The sequence below is a fragment of the Microcebus murinus genome, chromosome 29 (genome assembly GCF_040939455.1).
Source record: "Microcebus murinus isolate Inina chromosome 29, M.murinus_Inina_mat1.0, whole genome shotgun sequence".
NCBI lineage: Eukaryota > Metazoa > Chordata > Mammalia > Primates > Cheirogaleidae > Microcebus > Microcebus murinus.
Genome location: NC_134132.1, coordinates 8,856,223 through 8,875,005, shown reverse-complemented (window position 1 = coordinate 8,875,005; position 18,783 = coordinate 8,856,223). Strand labels below are relative to the sequence as shown.

Here is an 18,783-nt window from a genome sequence, read left to right as displayed (position 1 = left end):
GGCATGGTGGTGTATACCTGTAGTTCCAGCTACTCGGAAGGCTGAGGCAGAAGGATTGCTTGAGCTCAGTAATTTGAGGTTGCTGTGAGCTAGGCTGATGCCCGTGGCATCTAGACTCTACCCCAGGCGACAGAGCGAGACTCTGTCTCAAAAAAAAAATTATCTAATAAGTGTTCTCATACAATTTACAATACATCAGAGAAAATGAGTTAAAAACACTAATAGCAAATCAGTTCACAATAACACGAAAGGTGTTAAAAAGCAGAACACAATTAATTGCACATAAATGACACAGATAAAAAGTAGGAGTTTAGAAAATTTGGCTGAGGTGGTTAATCCAGGTTACAAGGAGGAAGTGATATTTCAGATTCCTCCCATTTCTACTTAAAGTTAAAAAAAATACACAGTTTTAAAACTTTTTCAACCACTATATATCTTTTATTATTGTCTGTTTTCTTTGCCCAGCTTATCTTTTGTCTTCCATCATCTTTTGCATCCTAGCACAGGTCCTGTGTTGTAAAATGTTTTGCTTTAGTAAATATTTAGGAATTATATATGTCCAAAAATTCTTAAGTCAATTACTTATAATCCCTAGAGTTTCTTATCACTATGCTGTAACTCAAGACAAAATTCAAGAAACTTAAACTTTTTAATTGTCTATAAAGGTGAAATGAAATCTCATGGGATCAGCTGAAAATATCACTGAGCTTCACACTGAAAGGGGATTTTTGAATTTTCATATGATATGATAAATCATAAAAGAAAGGCTTTAGCTATTGTTTTCTGTCTTTAAAAATAAAACTTTAGGTGCAGCTCTAACTAGAAGCAGTGGGATTAAAAATGATCCCATTTAAATGGATAATCTTGTGATTCTCTAATGGTTTGGAATTATTCATCTAGCTTTAAATATAGTCTGAGTAGTTACTATATACATAGAACAGACCTCGTTGATTATTATTTTATCTGTACTATCATTAAGCAATTATGATATATGCTTAAATTAACTGGATTCATTTCTAGATTGAGAATAAGTAAAGTTTAAAAAGGCAAAGTAATTTGCAAAGCAGAAATCTGTATTATAAGTGGACATATTTATTGTTAGCATATCTTCCACTATCCTTCTAAGTGAAGTATAACAAGAATTGAAAAACAAACACCCCATGTACTTACTATTAAATTGGAACTAACCGATCAGCACTCATGTTCACAGATGAAAGTAAAACTCAATGGAAATCATGCAGATTGGAATAGGAAGGAGGGGATGGTGAAATCATACCTAATTGGTACAATGTACACTATCTGGGTGATGGACACACTTACAACTTTGATTCAACCAGTGCAAAAGTAATCCATGTAACCAAAACATTTGTACTTCTGTAATATTCTGAATTTTTTTTAAAGTTACTCTTTCCAAGAGGATTAAAGTTATTATATTTTCATCTCCATTTATGGAAGTATCCCATATAGAGATTACTTAGAAAATATCAAAGCTCTGATGACTATTAAAAAGAAGTGTGCATTAAAGTTTACTTTGTAAACCACATTGAAATTCAGATCATATAATTTATCTCAATTCCTTCATTTCTAAGCTAATCTTTGCAGTGTTGATTTTATCATCATTCATTCAAAAAACATTATCATCAGCCTATTATATGCTATATATTAGGTGCTAAGTGTCTAAGATTAACACAGTTAAATATATTCAGGTTAATGCAGAGGTAATAAATTATTATTTAGACAATTTAATCAATGTATACCAGAAAACCTGGACACTTAATTCTACCTCACTACTTTTTCTTCATGATATTACTTTAGACTATTTCATATAGCATTATTTCAACTTCCCACCTAATTTCAGTGACAAAAGGTTAGAAATATGAATACTTTAACATGTATGAATTGAACAAATTTCTTCTCATTTTATAGTTATTAGAGTCTCAATATCTGCAGTGTAAAATAAGCCATAAATTTTCATATGATTATAGAATCTCATATACACTTTGGAAGCAGCTTTGGAGTTTATGTTATCCAACCTTATGAAACATGTTGGAGTTCCTATATCCTCGTACATGGGATTAGGGGGTACGGTGGAGAGGTTGATTTAGGTAGTTGAAATATGGATGAAAGAAGGGCAAGAAAAGTGAATGAGAATAGGTTTAGAAGACAAATAGCTCTTCCTCTCAATTTTGTGGAAGGCTGGCTGTGACTATTGGTATAAGCCAGGATAAGTCAAATAATCAAACATAAAAATTGCAGTGACTTTAGAATAAATTGCTGGGCATTTGAATTTGAAAGGCCTTTTGTTTGATTTAATGCAGTTGAATACTGTGTGAATATCAGGAAAGATGGAGAAACCATCACATGGTGTTTTGTAAGTTAATTATCTCCACATTTTCCAATTAATAATTTTTAGGTGACTAAAAAATGATGAGTTAAAATTATTATTCATTTGGTTTTCAATTATACCGTGATTATTTTTATTATAGCATTGAAATTTTAGAAGGGTCCTCAGTAAGATATGTAGTTTATTTCTCTGCTTGTTGCAAGAATATGCATAAACCAAACTGAAAAAAAAAATAGTTGCAAATAATTGTGTGAATCATTTTCCCCTAGAGACTCTGTTTTGTGTAAAGAGTGGCTTCCTTCAAGCTAATTTCCTACTGAAAATCCTCTGGCAACTGTAGGTTATCTTTAGGGTTAAATCAAATTTATTGGACTAACATTGCATTCAAGGCAACCACAGTCCATACCCAGCCACTTTTTCAAAACTTATTTAAATTTGAAATAAATTCTCATTAGCCACTACTGTTGGCCTATTTTCAGTTTTCCCAAATTGCTAGGCATCTATGTAATCAGTTATAGTCTCTTAAATACGCTACATGCATTTCTGTGTCTATTATTTTGCTCACAATGATTTCTCTACTTGAATTCCTTCTCTTCTCTTCCTTTCCTGTCTAAATTATAGCAGTTTTAAAGGTTTATCTAAATTTTACCTTCTTGGACTTTTCCAGGTAGACTCTGTTGTAGGGTCCTTAAGAATTAGGTTATATAAATGAGAAAACCCCGCCGTGACACTTACTAGTTTTTTTGTGTCCATGGGCAATTCATAAAAAAATCTTTGTGCTGTATATATTTACTCATCATAATTGATGAGGGTTGTTGTGTAGACTACATGAACTAATAGTTGGAAAATATAAACATGGTACAAGTGTTGCTGCTGCTACTGATATTATTATTGCTATTATTATTATTATTAGGCTATGTGCCAACTTACCATTGCCTTATATTATTTCTTAGCTATAGTAATTTAACCTCCTATATGTGAATGACATCTTTTTAAATAATATTTAGGCTCTTTAACACTAAATAAAATATGAAAAATAATTCCTTGATAATCTAAATTACTTTGCACATTGTGTAGTAGAAGGAAAATAAAATTTTCTCAATCAATATGTGAAATTATGAAAGACCAAAAACAGAAATGAATTCTTATATTCAATATTGAATATTCTTATATTCCCATTTGTCGATATAGATTAATCTTACTTTCTTAAATCCTTTTTCTTTAGATATGGCCTTTTATAAATATATTATTTTGTAAATTTTGTTTATTCTTATAAACTGTATGGCAGGTGATTTGTGTGTGTTACACACATAAGTTTAAATGAAGTTAAGAATATTTCCTATGTATTTCAACTAGTGGATTTTAATAGCATTATTAGGTAAATTTTCCCAAATTTTCACAGTTAATCTATAACTTAAACAATTTATACCTGGAATAAGAGTTATTGTATAGTACATGGATTGGGTAGAAATTTTATTTATTTGTAATAAAGTAAGCCCTGAATATTGATTTAACTAGTTTATGATATTAATGAAATATGACATTTGGTAAAATTTACATTAACTTAACAAAAAATTAACCTGTAGGAATACATCGAGGTTTTTCTACAAGTTTTTTGCTAAGGAGCATGCAGTCCTAGAACCAGATGTGAAGAAAGAAATAGAGTTATGGTGGAGGATGGGAAAGAGGAGTTGAGGGGGATTTTATTCCAAATCTCACAAATGAAAAATAAAAAACAACAACAAGAATAACAAAGCTTTCTTCTACTGAGAGGAATCATCAGTCTGCTCAATTGCATTACCAGCAGTTGGGTGTCTTTTTGGAACACCTCGCCAAAAGCATTATCCCCTGCTTTAAAAAATTACTTCTGTTTATTTATACATGATTATCAGTTTTAAAATTAAGAAATAGAATTTTAGGAATAAATAGAAATGCGGAAACAAATGTAAGAGGAAATAGCAAAAAGATATGATAGTACTCATCCTCTGAGGAGTTAGTGTTCAAAGTGGAAGTTGAGTCAAGAGATAAGTGTTTCTCATAACACTTGTAATAAGCTTTGGATTTTAGATTATATACATATGTATTAACTTGATAAAACATAAACAAAAAAGACTGTAAAAACACAATATGGAATAAAACAAGCCATCTAGAGTACTTGTAAAGTAAGCAATATCACATTAAGCTAAAATTGTCTTTGATACCTCTTTAACCTTGGCTTTTCCCATTTGGCCTCTCTTCTCTTTGTTCCTTCACAGACTAATTCTCCCACTCTTCCTTTCTGTAGTCACAATTTGGAATATTAATTCATACCAACATAAATGTATCTTTTCCTCGGAATATCTGAATTCTCAGGAGGATCACAATTTTCAACACAAAAGGTTTGGGGAATTTAAAACATCAAACAGCAGTGGATGGTGCAAATTTCAGGATGAAAGAATTAAAAGTGGTTAGAATAAACACTTCCGTGTGAAATGTTATGTCTACATATGCATAAAAATCTTTACTATTTGATTAGGCAACTTTTGAATCTATAAAGTACTGATTTCTATTTTAACATGTGGTAGCTACACATATTCATAATTTCCGAAAGTTAAATTTGTATGTATATTGTGTTCACCAGCCACACATTCAACATTGCATACTAGATATATATAGATAGATAGATGATGGATGGATAGATAGATAGACAGATAGATAGAGGCAGAGAAAAGAAAGGGTTGGATTTCATTTGTTTGTCACTGTAGATCCAATCTCTACCTCTGTCCACTCTGCTCTGTGCCCTAGGAGTTTGACCTATATTGCCTCCTTCCTTGCCCTCTGGATTCTAGTTGATTTCTTCAAAGATGTATGAGGGCAGGAGACTGGAGCCAAGGAGAGTGACTTTGGAATATTTATTGCTCTGGCACCCAATTTAAGATTCAGCAGTCGGGCTATTTCCCTTGACTGAAGGTCACAGTTCCTGTCATGTAGCGCCATCGACAAAATCCTTTTCGTCACCAGGTTCTAGTAACTGCCCACTCCCTTCTCATCAAATAATGTTAAGGGGCCCCACAGTTACTAGCCCTGGGGTTCTGCACTATCCCTTATAGTTCTCTATGTTTTGTCCATGTATTTTTAAATAGTCTCTTTTTACAACCTTTCTTAAAGTATTACAATTTTAGTGTCCCTTCTGTTTTCTTCTGGAGTCTTAAGTGCAATAGATGTATACAGACAGTTCTTAATCATTGGAATCCCTGATGTTGGTGGGATTTTATTTTTAATTCCTAATTATGTCTACACCTGGTGATGTTTCCGTTTTTGTAAAACATTTATCTCCCATTTGATTACTGTATATATTAATAATTATAGCACTAAGAAGAATCGTTAATAGTCATGATGTGTTTATTAGCTGCTAGGCGTTGCAGTAAAAGGCTGGAGCACATTAGCTTATAGCAGCCCTATGAAGTAGTTTCTATAATTATCCCCCTTTAAAGATGAAGAAATTGAGATTTGAAGTGGTCAAGTGACTGTCCTAAAGTCACACAGCTGGAACAGGAAGTGGTAGTGTAGGTGAGATTTAAACCAAATCAGCCAATGCATTTAACCACTATACAGTGTTGTGCAGTATTGCCATACTTCACTGGATAAGTCTGACAGCAGACAGAATAAAATTAATTAGAGAAAAAGGAAAAGTATTTAGCACATTGTAGTTGTCTACTCTAGATGCCATTAAAATGTACTTGGTGATCTTCTATCATATAATTTGTGGCAAGTAATTTTTTAAAGAAAAAATGAATCATAAAATGATAGGCTCTATAGCAATAAACAATAAACCTCTATGAAAGTACAGTGTATATATTTTAGGCATAAAGCTTCCTGATTTTTTTCTTTATATCTCATCCATCAAATTAAAAGAGACAAAATTTTGGTGAGTTGATATTCCTCCTCATATAACAAAAACAGGGTGTTCTCCTGTTCTATAGTCTTTAATTTTACTTTTTGAACATAGGCCTGACAGGAAGCATTAGTTCATAATACTTTGACACCTGGCAACCATTGATGGTTTTACTTTCTCCATAGCTTTGACATTTCCAGAATGTCATATAATTGAAATCATATACTTTGTAGCCTTTTCATATTGGCTTCTTTCACTTCATAATATGCATTTAAGTTTCCTCCATGTCATTTCTTTTGGTAGCTCATTTCTGTTTAGTACTGAATAATATTCCATTGTCTGAGTGTACCACAGTTTATCCATTCACCTACTGAAAACATCTTAATTGCTTCCAAGTTTTGGCAGTTATGAATAAAGCTGCCATAAGTATTAATATACAGGTTTTTGAGTGCATATAAGTTTTCAGTTGAAGTCTTATAGTGTCAGTCCTCCAACTTTGTTCTTGTCTTTCAATATTGAGTTTGTTATTCTGGGTATTTCAGCTTTCTACATAAATATTAGAATCAATGTGTCAATATCCATAAAATAACTTATTTTTAGTAGGATCAAGCAGAAACAAACTGATGTCTTGAAAGGATTACATATTCCTATCCATGAACAGGGAGTATCTCTCCATTTAGTTTTAGTTCTTCCTTAATATCTGTCATCACAGGTTTGTAATTTTGTTTCTGTAGATTTGTATTTATATTGTTATATTTAAATACTTATGTGTATTTATTGTATATCTAAGTATTTAATTTTTGAGGTTGCTAATATAAATGGTAATGTACTGTTATTTTCAAATTCCACTTGTTCATTGCTAGCATGTAGGAAAATTATTGGCTTTTGTATAATAACTTTATATCCCACAACCTTGCTATAATTACTTATTGGTTTTAGGAGTTTATTTGTTGATTTTTCAGATCTTTCTCTAGAGAAAATTATGCCACCTATGAACAAAAGAAGTGTAATTTTTTCCTTACCAATCTGTACACCTTTTCTTGTCTTATTGTATTATCTAGGAATTCTACTACAATGTCGAAAAACAGTGGTAAGAGAGGATATCCTTGGTTTGTTCCTGATCTTAGCAAGAAAACTTAATGTTTCTCACCATTAAGTATAGTTTTAGTTGTAGGTTTTTTTGTGGATTTTATTTATCAAGTTGCAGAAGATTTTTTATGCCTCGTTTGCTGAGAGTTTATATCATGATTGGGTACTGAATATCATCAAATTCTTTTTCTATATTTATTGATATGATTATATCATTTTTCTTATTTTGCCTACTGATATGATGGATTACATTAATTGATTCTGAAAACTTAAACCAATCTTGCATACTTGGAATAAATCCTATTTTATATGGTGTATAATTCTTTTTATACATTGTTGAGTTTGATTTTCTAATATCTTGTTGAGGATATTTGCATCTATATATATGAGTGATGTTGATCTGTGGTTTAGTTTTGTTGCAATGTCCCTGGTTTTGATATTGGGGTAATGCTGATGTTATAGAGTGACTTAGGAGGCATTCCTTCTGCTTCTATCTCCTAGAAGAGATTGTATAGAATTTGTATAATTTCTTCCTATAAATTTTGGTAGAATTCACTAGTGAATTCATCTGGGCATGGTGCTCTATTTTTTGGAAAGTTACTATTGATTCAATTTCTTTAATAGATATAGACATATTCAAATTGTTTATTTCTTCTTGTGTGAGTTTTGACAGATTGTGTCTTTCAAGGAATTGATGTATTTCATCCATATTATCAAATCTGTAGGCATAAGACTTGTTTCCAATATTCCTTTCTTACCAAGTCAATGTTCATGTAATATCATAATGTCCCGTCTTTCCTTTCTGACATTAGTAATTTGTATCTGTTCTCTGTTTTCTTACCTTCTTACCTGGCTAGAGGCTTATTAATTTTATTTATTTAGTTTTGAATAACCAGTTTTTAGTTTAATTGATCTATATTGATTTTCTATTTTCCATTTCATTGATTTGTGTTCTAATTACATTTCTTTTCTTCTGCTTATTTTCAATTTAATTTGCTATCTTTTTCTAGTTTTTTAAGGTGGAAGCTTACATGACGGATTTTATATTTTTCTTCTTTTTAATGTATGCAATCGATGCTATAAAACCCTGCTAAGCACTGCTTTCTTTGCATGCTTCAATTTTTGACAAGTTGTGTTTTCATTTAGTTCAAAATAATTTTTAAATTTCTCAAGATTTCTTTATGGATTCACTTGTTATTTAGAAGTGTGCTATTAAACTCTTAAGTATTTGGGGATTTTATAGCAATCCTTCTGTCACTCATTTCCAGTTTAATTGTATTGTAGTCCTGGAGTAGCAACTGTATGATTTTTTATTTTAAGTTTGCTAAGGTGTGTTTTATGGCCCAGAATATGGTTCACCTCCATGAGTGTTCTATGAAAGCTTGAGGAGAATGTATAATATGCTGTTGTTGGATAAAGTAGTTTATAGATGTCAATTATATCCAGTTGATTGATGATGCTGCTAAGTGGAACTATGTCCTTGCTGATTTTCTGCCTGCTGGATCTGGCCATTTCTGATAGAGGAATGTTAAAATCTCCAGTTAAAATAGTGGATTCATCAGTTTTTCCTTGAAGTTCTATCAGTTTTTGCCTCACATATTTTGACACTGTATTGTTAGGTACATACATGATAGCGATTGCCATAGTTTCTTAGAAGTAAATATAATAGCATATATTTATTTGAAATGTATTTATAATTAGCCTTTCTAATACCTATCTCAGTAAGTTTATGCTTCTGTAACTGAAATAACTCTTGATTCTGGAATATTGACTGTATTCTTCAGGATGACTTTGGAGTTGCAGAATATATGTAGTGAGTTATCTTGAAGTATCATAACTTTTTTTTTCAAAATTTAGGGACAATCAATCTTTATAATAAATTACACATTATATATTATTGAATAGAATGTAAATTCTAAGAGTTTTTAAAGACATTTCTTTTTTTTTTTTTTTTTTTTTTGAGACAGAGTCTCGCTTTGTTGCCCAGGCTAGAGTGAGTGCCGTGGCGTCAGCCTAGCTCACAGCAACCTCAAACTCCTGGGCTCAAGCAATCCTTCTGCCTCAGCCTCCCAAGTAGCTGGGACTACAGGCATGCGCCACCATGCCCGGCTAATTTTTTTTATATATATATCAGTTGGCCAATTAATTTCTTTGTATTTATAGTAGAGACGGGGTCTCGCTCTTGCTCAGGCTGGTTTTGAACTCCTGACCTTGAGCAATCCGCCCGCCTCAGCCTCCCAAGAGCTAGGATTACAAGCGTGAGCCACTGCGCCCGGCTTAAAGACATTTCTATGATAATCAGTCTTTGGTTTTTCCCCATACCTTGCTAACTGAAAGTTTTACTCTTCTGTCATTAAGGCTATTTAGGTAGAAGGGTTTTAGAACTACTGTATTTAGCTATTTTTTAAATATATAATTCACAATATTGATTTTCTCAAAACTATTAAAAGATGAGACAAAGATAGTGACTTAGAATCTATTATCAGTCTATAAATTTGAAGGTCCAAAACCTGGACTTCAAAAGTGCACACATATATGATAAAACTCATAGATCACATTAATTTTCATATAGTGGAGTAGTACATAAAACCGGATCACTAATTTACAAAGTAGAAAGAGGTGCCCCTTACCAATATTCTAAAATCCTCACACCTTTACTTAGTGTACTTCTTTTTTTTATTATTAATGTATTGAGGTTCCTTGGAAGATAAATAATTAAAAAGGTATTTGTTTAGATGAACATAGTATTTGAGTAGAGGAGGTGAATATCTGTGCCAATTTTCTGGTTGGCCTTAAATTTATTATTTTTTCTTTGCAAATTGTTCTAGACTCACACTGCCAAATACAGCTTCTCAAAATCACAATTTTCTATGCTGACCATCCATTTATTACTCTAATTCAAACATATTAATGTCACTGATCAGTCACAGTAAGTTACTGATATAGTCTGTCTTCTCCCATATAAATGGAATGACTTGAACTAAATAATCTGTAACTAGTATAAAGCCCAATGCCTGGCATGTAATAACCAATCAATAAACAGTACTGATTAATTATATTAATTGAAATCCTACATAATCTCTAAACAAAAATACAGTAAAGATATATAATTTAGCTGTGAAACACTACTATTAATGGTATATTTTTAAAAAGAAATGACCTAAATTTATACATTAAGTACAGAAACAAAGCTAACAAAAGAAGAGATATTTGGGAAAAGCACAAACTTTATAAGTTAGGGCAAAACCTTACTTGAGAGAAGAATTTCTATTTATAATATATCCTATCAATCTGCCTCAATTTTATCTCCTTTTGTATTTTTTTAATTTTTGCAGTATATCTTATTTAGAGGACAGTAAAAGTGCATTTTCTATTTCCAAAGCATGTTTTATCAGAAAGGTCAACGTACTTTTCAAATTCATTAATCTATATAGCATTATGGGTATGTAGTATATTATAGAGGTTAAAAATTTTAAACTAAGATGAATAAACAATTTTATCCTGTCACATTGAAATGAAAAGAACAAACCTTCAGTTAACTCACTGTAGGTGCAAAACCAGTGAGTGGTTCCAATGGCATGAATATGATTTTGGGGTTTAGAAAGGATTTCAAATAAATATCATCAACTAAAGCAACGCTGGTAAAAGAAAAAGATAAATAAATTAAATAATGAAATTCACTTCTACACATAGCATGCATATGTTTCATCAAGGAAAATGTGGGATTTGCAGTCATTTTACCATGACATTTTGAGGAGAAATGAAAGCCAAGTCCAAGAAATCAGTGAATGCCAATGCTGACTTTGCTCTAATTTGGGATAGCTTCATTGAGAGTTAAGTACTTTACCTCTGAAGTTATGAATACTTTTATTTAATATTGAAAACTATCCAAATTATCTTTCAGCTTTTGATTAAATAATCTGGTCAATCCAGGATTAATGGATCTAGTCTTCTATTAGAAACAGGTGGGTTAATAGTAAACTTAGCACAATGGAAATTCTGGTCAAAGCATTCACAGGCAATTAGAGTTATACTAGAATCATTTTTTATTAAAGGCAAAAGAAGTGAATGTTCAAAAATACCCAGAGAGATTATACATTAATAATTACTTGATAAAATATGCTACATCAAAAGCAATTCTGCTGACTTCATGATCTCAGAGGACTTAAGGGATGTACCAACTTTCCTACTTTTAATTTGAGAATACTTTCTAAACTTGCACTTTCATTTATTTTTAACAGAGACAAAGTCACAGATAGTAGGCATAAATCATTCAGATAATTAGGCTTTCCTGAATCTTATCACTAGTTTATAGTTAGTCTTCTTATAAATATTTTCAATATTTATATAAATAGATTTCTCTATTCCTACTGGCTTTATTAACTGGCAAGAAAACAAATATTTTGTATGTGAAATTTTGCCTAAAATATTTAGAATGATGTAGGGAGAAAGAATTACTCTCAAAAATTCCTTCTTGACTCAGAGTATACCACAGAAATTACAAAGTGTTCAACACTGAGACTATTGTTCAAAGCTGTATTAGAATTCCTGAGTATTGGTATATATCTTTAAGAGTTCTCAGTTTCTCCATGTAAAAGCCAATTAGTTATTCCTTTTTTTTTATTTCAAAGTATTATCGAGGTACAGATGTTTTTGTTTAATGGATTGCTTTTCTAATGCTTGAGTCAGGGATAAAAATGTACCTGTCAACCAGATAATGTTCATCGTCCCCATTGGGTAGGTTTTTGCCCAAACCTCTTTGCCCATTCCCCCTGCTGGATTTCCATTGAGTTTTAATTCCCTCTACGGACATGCTGCTCATCAGTTAGTTCCAATTTAATAATAAGTACATGTAGCATTTGTCCCTTCGTTAGATACTTCACTAAGGATAATGGTCTCTAGTTTCATCCAAATTATTGCAAAAGACATTAATTCATCCCATTATATGGCTGAGCAGTACTCCATGGTGTACATAATACCATTTTTTCATAATCCACTCATGAATTGATGGGCATTTGGGTTAATTCCATATCTTTGCAATTGTGAATTGTACTGTAATAAACATTCCAGTTCAGATGTCTTTATGATAAAATGATTTCATTTTCTTTGGGTAAATACCCAGTAGTGGGATTGCTGGATCAAAAGGTAAGTCTACTTTTAGTTCTTTGAGGAATCTCCATATTATTTTCCATAGAGGTAGTACTAATTTGCAGTCCCACCAACAGTGTATAAATGTTTCTTTCTCTCTGCATCAACACCAGCATGTATTGTTTTTGGACTTTTTAATAAAAGCCATTCTGACTGGGGTAAAGTGATGTCTAATTGTGGTTTTAATTTGTATTTCCCTGATGATTAGTGACATTGAGCATTTTGTCCATCTGCTTATTGGGCATTTCTTCTTTTGAGCGGCTTCTGTTTATGTCTTTTGCCCACTTTTTAATGGGGTTGATTTTTTCTTGCTTACTTGCTTGAGTTCTTTGTAGATTCTGGTGATTAGTCCTTTATTGGATGTATAGCTTGCAAATATTTTCTCCCATTCTGTAAGTTGTCTATTTGCCCTGTTGATTATTTTCTTGGCTGTGCAGAAGTTTTTCTTAATTTAATCAAATCCCATGTATTTATTTTTTTTGTTGCTGTGTTACAATTGGGGTTTCTTTGTAAATTATTTGCCTAAGCCAATGTCTATAAGAGTTTTTCCAACATATTTTTCCATAACTCTTATAGTTTCATGCCTTACATTTAAGTCCTTTGCTCATGTTCAGTTATTTATTTTGAGTGGTGAAAGATATGAACCCTGTTTCATTCCTCTGCATGTGGCTATCCTAGTTTTCCTAGCACCTTTTGTTGAAAAGGGTTTCTTTTCCCCAATGTATATCTTTGCTTTGTCAAAGATCAGTTGCCTATAAGTGGATGGTTTTATGTGTGGGTTTTCTTTTCTGTTCCATTGGTCTATGTTTCTATGTCTGTCTTGTTGTGCCAATCCAATGCTGTTTTGGTTACTATATCCTTGTAGTATAGTTTGAAGTCTAGTAATGTGATACCTCCAAAATTGCTCCTTTTGCTTAAGATTTCATTGGCTATTCGGGCTCTTCTTCTCTGGTTTCAAATGAAAGAATTATTTTTTCTAGATCTGTGAAATATGATATTACTTTAATGGGGATTGCATTGAATCTGTAAGTCACTTTGGATAGTGTGGATATTTTAACAATATTGCCTCTACCAATCCATAATAAGCATGATATGTTTTTCTACTTGTTTGTATTCATCTGTGATTTCTTTCCACAGTGTTTTGTAGTTCTATTAGTAAGGATCATTCGCCTTTGTTTAAGTATATTCCTAGGTATTTTATTTTCTTTGTAGCAATTGTGAATGATACTGAGTCTTTGGTTTGACTCTCACCTTGACTGTTATTTGTATATAGGAATGCTATTGATTTGTGTACATTGATTTTGTAACATGAGACTTTGCTGAATTTATTTATCAATTCCAGGAGTCTCTTGATGGAATCTTTGGACTTTTCCAGACATAATATCATATTGCCTGCAAAAAGTGATAGTTTTATCTCCTCTTTCCTGATTTGGATACCCTTAATTTCTTTTTCTTGCCTGATTGCTCTGGCTAGGACTTCTAGCATTATGTTGAATAGAGGTGGTGACAGTGGGCACCTTTGTCTTGTTCCAATTCTTAGTGGGAATGCTTTCAACTTTTCCACATACAGTATGATGTTGGCTATGAGTTTGTCATATATGACTGTCATAATTTTGAGATATGTCCTTTCTGTGTCTAGTTTGTTGAGAGATTTTTATCATGGAATTATGCTGAATTTTGTTGAATGTTTTTTTTCCCCATCTATTGAGATGATGAAATGATCTTCATTTTTGCTTGTTTATGTATTGAATCACAATTATTGATTTACATATGTTTGACCATCCTCACATCCCTGGGATGCAGCCCACTTTGTTGGTGGATTCTTTTTTTGATGTGCTGTGAATTCTTTTTGCTAGTATTTGATTGAGGATATTTGCCTCTATCTCATAAGGGATATTGGTTTGTCATTTCTTTTTTTGTTGTGTCCTATCCTGGCTTTGGTATCAAGGTGATGCTGGCTTCATAGAATGAGTTGGGGAGGATTCCCTCCTACTCTGTGTGATGGAATAATTTCTGCAGAATGGGTCCCAACTCTTCTTTGCAGGTCTAATAAAGCTTGGCTGTGAATCCATCTGATCCTAGGCTTTTTTTCTTGTTGTTGTAAGTTTGTTTTTTTGTTTTTTTTCAATTGCTGCTCTAATTCCTGGCTCATTGATCTGTTCGGTAGTTCTATTTCATCCTGATTAGGGTTAGTGTTACAGTTAGTGTTACGGTTGTATGTTTCCAGAAATTGGTCCATTTCCTTTACATTTTTATATGCATAGAGATTTTCATAGTATTCACAGATTATATTTTTTATTTCTGTGGTATCATTTATAATATGTCCTTTTCCATTTCTATTTGAGCTTATTTGGGTCCTTTCTCTCTATAGGGAAGTAGTCTCCAAAGTATTTGAGTTTCATAATCTTATTAATACAGATATTTTGCAAATATAAGCATTTATATATTTATTTATATGAAAACCTGACTTTATATATTAGAAGCATGCTAAAAATACACAAAATAGAAATTAACAAAATAAAATTAAAATGTAATCTATAGTACCTTAAATATTTAAAATTTTATTTAATGTATGGTACAATTTTTAAATTCAATATCATGGTATTTTAATATATTAATAATTGTATTTTAATGAGAATGCTCAAAAATATTTTATTGTTTTTGAAAAGTTTGGTAGTATGTTTAGTTTTTTCTTGCATTTGGTTTTAAAAGTGGCCTTATACAAAGGAAATAATATCTTCCCAAACCACATTGGTTGAAAAACAAAGTGTATTGTTGGTTCCCCTGTTATTTTCAGGAATTATTCCAGCCATTGTAAAGAGCAGTTAGAAGTGGAAATACTTCCTCAACAAAGGTTATTTATTGCCTTTGGATAATTAATATGAACAATTAAATGAGTTTAGAATTTGTTACCACTGTATTTAAACATTGTTGGAACAATATATTCTCTTGTTTGTTTGGGTTTTTAAAATTTTTTTAAATGTCTTACTAATTGTAATGATACCATGTTTTCATTTGCTGATATCTCAAATCATAATATATACTTCAGGTACACTTCATCATTAAAAAGAGATGTAAATATTTCAAACAGCAAGTTCTAATTATTTGGGTGATTTCTTATCATCTCTGAGGAGATTGTCATTATTTTTGCCTGTCATGTGGCTACTGAATAGTTCATTCTAGGAACAGGACAAGTGTCGGTTCCACAGTACTTCCTTAGCTTTCAGTGTATCGTGATGTTTTTACTTTATATATGTCCATTTCAATATGTATCATGTTATTTCATATCAATTAACTAACAATATTTTGACATGTACCCCTGTCAATCATTCTGCACTACCACTCTCATTTATTGCTTGAGAATCCTAGCGCACCCTGAATGGGTATTACAAAGAGATAAAGTCAGAGTGCTGGATGACAATCTTAATTTTCTATTACTGTTTCAATCTCACTACTCATTATTGGTCTGTTTGGGATTTCTATATTCTTCCTGATTCAAACATGGGAAGTTGTGCATTTCTAAAAATTTATCCATTTTCTATAGATTTCATAGTTTGTGTGCATAGAGGTTTTCATAGTAGTCTGGGGTGATATTTTTGTATTTTGGGGGTATCAGATGTAAGGTTCTCTTTTTTATTTCTGATTGAACTTATTTGAATCTTTCCTTTTCTATTACTGGTTAATCTAGCTAGTGGTCTATCAATTTTGAAAATTTAAAAATGTTTTCCTAGAATTTCTTTAAAATAATATAAAAACATTTTAAAATTCTAACATTTTCTTCTTTTCTCATATTGGTTCACCTTCACCTTGAGCATCCTTGAGAGTTACCCAAATAAAATCAGAGCTTATATAATAGGTTTCAGACTGTCAGTTGTTCTCTAAGTTCCTTTTTAATGTGTAATGAAACATTTTATATATCCTGCAAGGTTATTCTCTTAAGGTGTAGGAAACAGTTTTTTCCTTTGGAATATTTTAACTCTCCTAGAACTACACCTGACACATGGAGCTAACTAAAAGGAGTTTACTAATCCATCTGCCCCTTTTGTTTGAATCCAGAGGACTAGTGGTGATGATTCTGGGTTCCTTTATATTTATGAATTTATATTTTCCATAGAACATAAAAAGATATGACAATCAAATTCCACTTATTGCCAAGGGATAGCCTAGTTGCCTTGGGAAAATTTGCAAGTAAATTATTAAAATGATAATTTCTCAGTTGTAAAAATATCATATTATAGAATCATTGTTATTTTACATAATTGTAGTATAGGAATTACATTTTATGATTTGAATGTAAGTTACACATATTTTTAAGGGTATCATATTTTAATATTTTTTAACTTTAATTGGCCTAAATTTAAAATGTCTTAATTCTATTACTTTACATTTTGGCCAGTGGGTGTCATTGGCAAAAATAAAGAAAGAAGATAAACTAAAATTTAAAATAGACTAGGAGAAATATAACAAATCAAATTTGACAATATTGCTCCGATCAACAAAGCTTGTTAATATCTATGGCAAATAACCAATTGACAGATGGATAGATGAACTGATGGGGAAATAAATAAATAGATAAATAGATATTGTTCAAAATGCTAGATACATGTATGTTAGTCGTTCAAAATAATAAAAGATATTGATTTTAGAAGTCCCATTTTCATTACTAGTACCAAGGCAAAATCAGTTACAGAGTCTAGAAATTGCATTAATGTTGCTACCATGTAATATCTAGTTTTTTCTCAGTTTACCAGACATTATTTACTTCTTTATACACTTTTGTGGAGACAGTTAAAATAATTTTCAGCATTATCACCAGATATAAACATTTCATCCTTTTGAAGCCTGATTATCTGGCATTAATATTTGCTTTGAAACATAGTAGATGATTAATAATTAAATGTTGAATGATGAATTACCCCTTAATATGTGAATAGATATCACTCTTCTTTAAAAAACAAAAAACTTTCTCCCAACTGATGGAACATTTGTTCATTGATATTTGGCTGGCTAAATAAAAAGCTTAATGAGGTCAATTTCCAGGTCATTTTTGTTTCTTGCTCTATGTTCAGTTGTTTAATGCCCAACAGTGCCTGGTAAAGAATGGCCATCAAATAACAACTGATTTTTTCCTGGCAAATTATTCATCCACTCAGACCTAGCCTACTTTTCTGGTCAACATACCACATGTGTAAGCTTCCCAAGTCTTTTCATTCATTAATTCATCCTGCTCAGATTACTTTACATGATACCTTATGGAGGCAGTAACATATTGATGACAAGAACTATTCTATCCAGTAGACATTGTAGGCATAGTGCTGCTGTTTATGAATTTTCAAGGGAGTGTACAAATATTTAATGTCTGAAAACAAACTTCTGACTCAAAAACATGAAGATAAAACTATATAAAAACCCAAACTTAACACTTAAATAAATGTATTCTGAAGCAATAGCCTGCTAATTCCTTGTTCTTACTCCTACCTGTTATATCCTCCATACTGAAGTCAAAGTCACTTTTCCAAAGTATTGTGTCTTATCCATTACTCTTCTGTTTAAAATTACGCTGTACTTTAATGCAATTAAATTTGAAGAAAATCATTACCATTAGGCTATATGATGTGGCTCCTGACTACTTTTCTGACCTGTTTTCTACAGTTTTCCCTCATTCTCTCCTCTGAAAACACACTGGACCTCATGGAATGGCTCTAAGTCTTTTTATAGATAGTTTTTCCTGAGTTTCGCTATCCTGATATCTTTATCTGGCTACCTCTACTCATGATTTAAGTTTCAGGTTAAAGTGTATTTCCTTTGATAGAATTTCTTTTACTACGCAACTAGATCAGCTTTCAAACCCTCATCAAGGCATTCTCTACCTCATTATGCTTCTTAAATTTTTCATAGCCTTTAGGAATTCCATACAGGGATATATGTACTTACAGATGAATTTTAGTCTCCTTTACATAGAATGCAAGCTCCACAGGGGCTTCACCCTCTTCACTGTTGCATCATGAATGGCTAGAATAGTGCCTGGAATTTAGCGACAGTTCAATAAGTATCTTTTCTCTAAAAAATTAACAAATAAAAATGAGTTTTAAATTCAGACCAGAGGATGAAAAAGTTATTTCTGCTAAGATTTTTTTTTCAGTATTTATAGCTGTCATATATCCACTTCTAAAATTCTCAAAAGGAGCATTCTGCTGAATATATAAACTTTAGAGAGGCTTCTTCTATGCATATGTATCATGGGTATAATTTAATTGTGTATTTGATAAAATTATTTTTAGGGCCATATTTATTTATGTCTGGTTATGATTCTACATTTCATTTTATC

General features: G+C 31.6%; 1 protein-coding gene and 1 long non-coding RNA gene across 3 annotated transcripts in view; one reads left to right on the top strand and one right to left on the bottom strand.

The window, feature by feature from the left end:
* Window positions 1-18,783, top strand: part of CCSER1 (coiled-coil serine rich protein 1) — an 899,545-nt gene that overhangs the window by 840,856 nt on the left and 39,906 nt on the right. The window lies entirely within an intron of this gene.
* Window positions 1-18,783, bottom strand: part of LOC105876347 (uncharacterized) — a 40,276-nt gene that overhangs the window by 3,345 nt on the left and 18,148 nt on the right. Inside the window, exon 2 of the long non-coding RNA XR_001156416.3 lies at window positions 18,390-18,515. This is a non-coding gene — a long non-coding RNA (uncharacterized LOC105876347). The remainder of the gene's footprint in view (window positions 1-18,389; window positions 18,516-18,783) is intronic.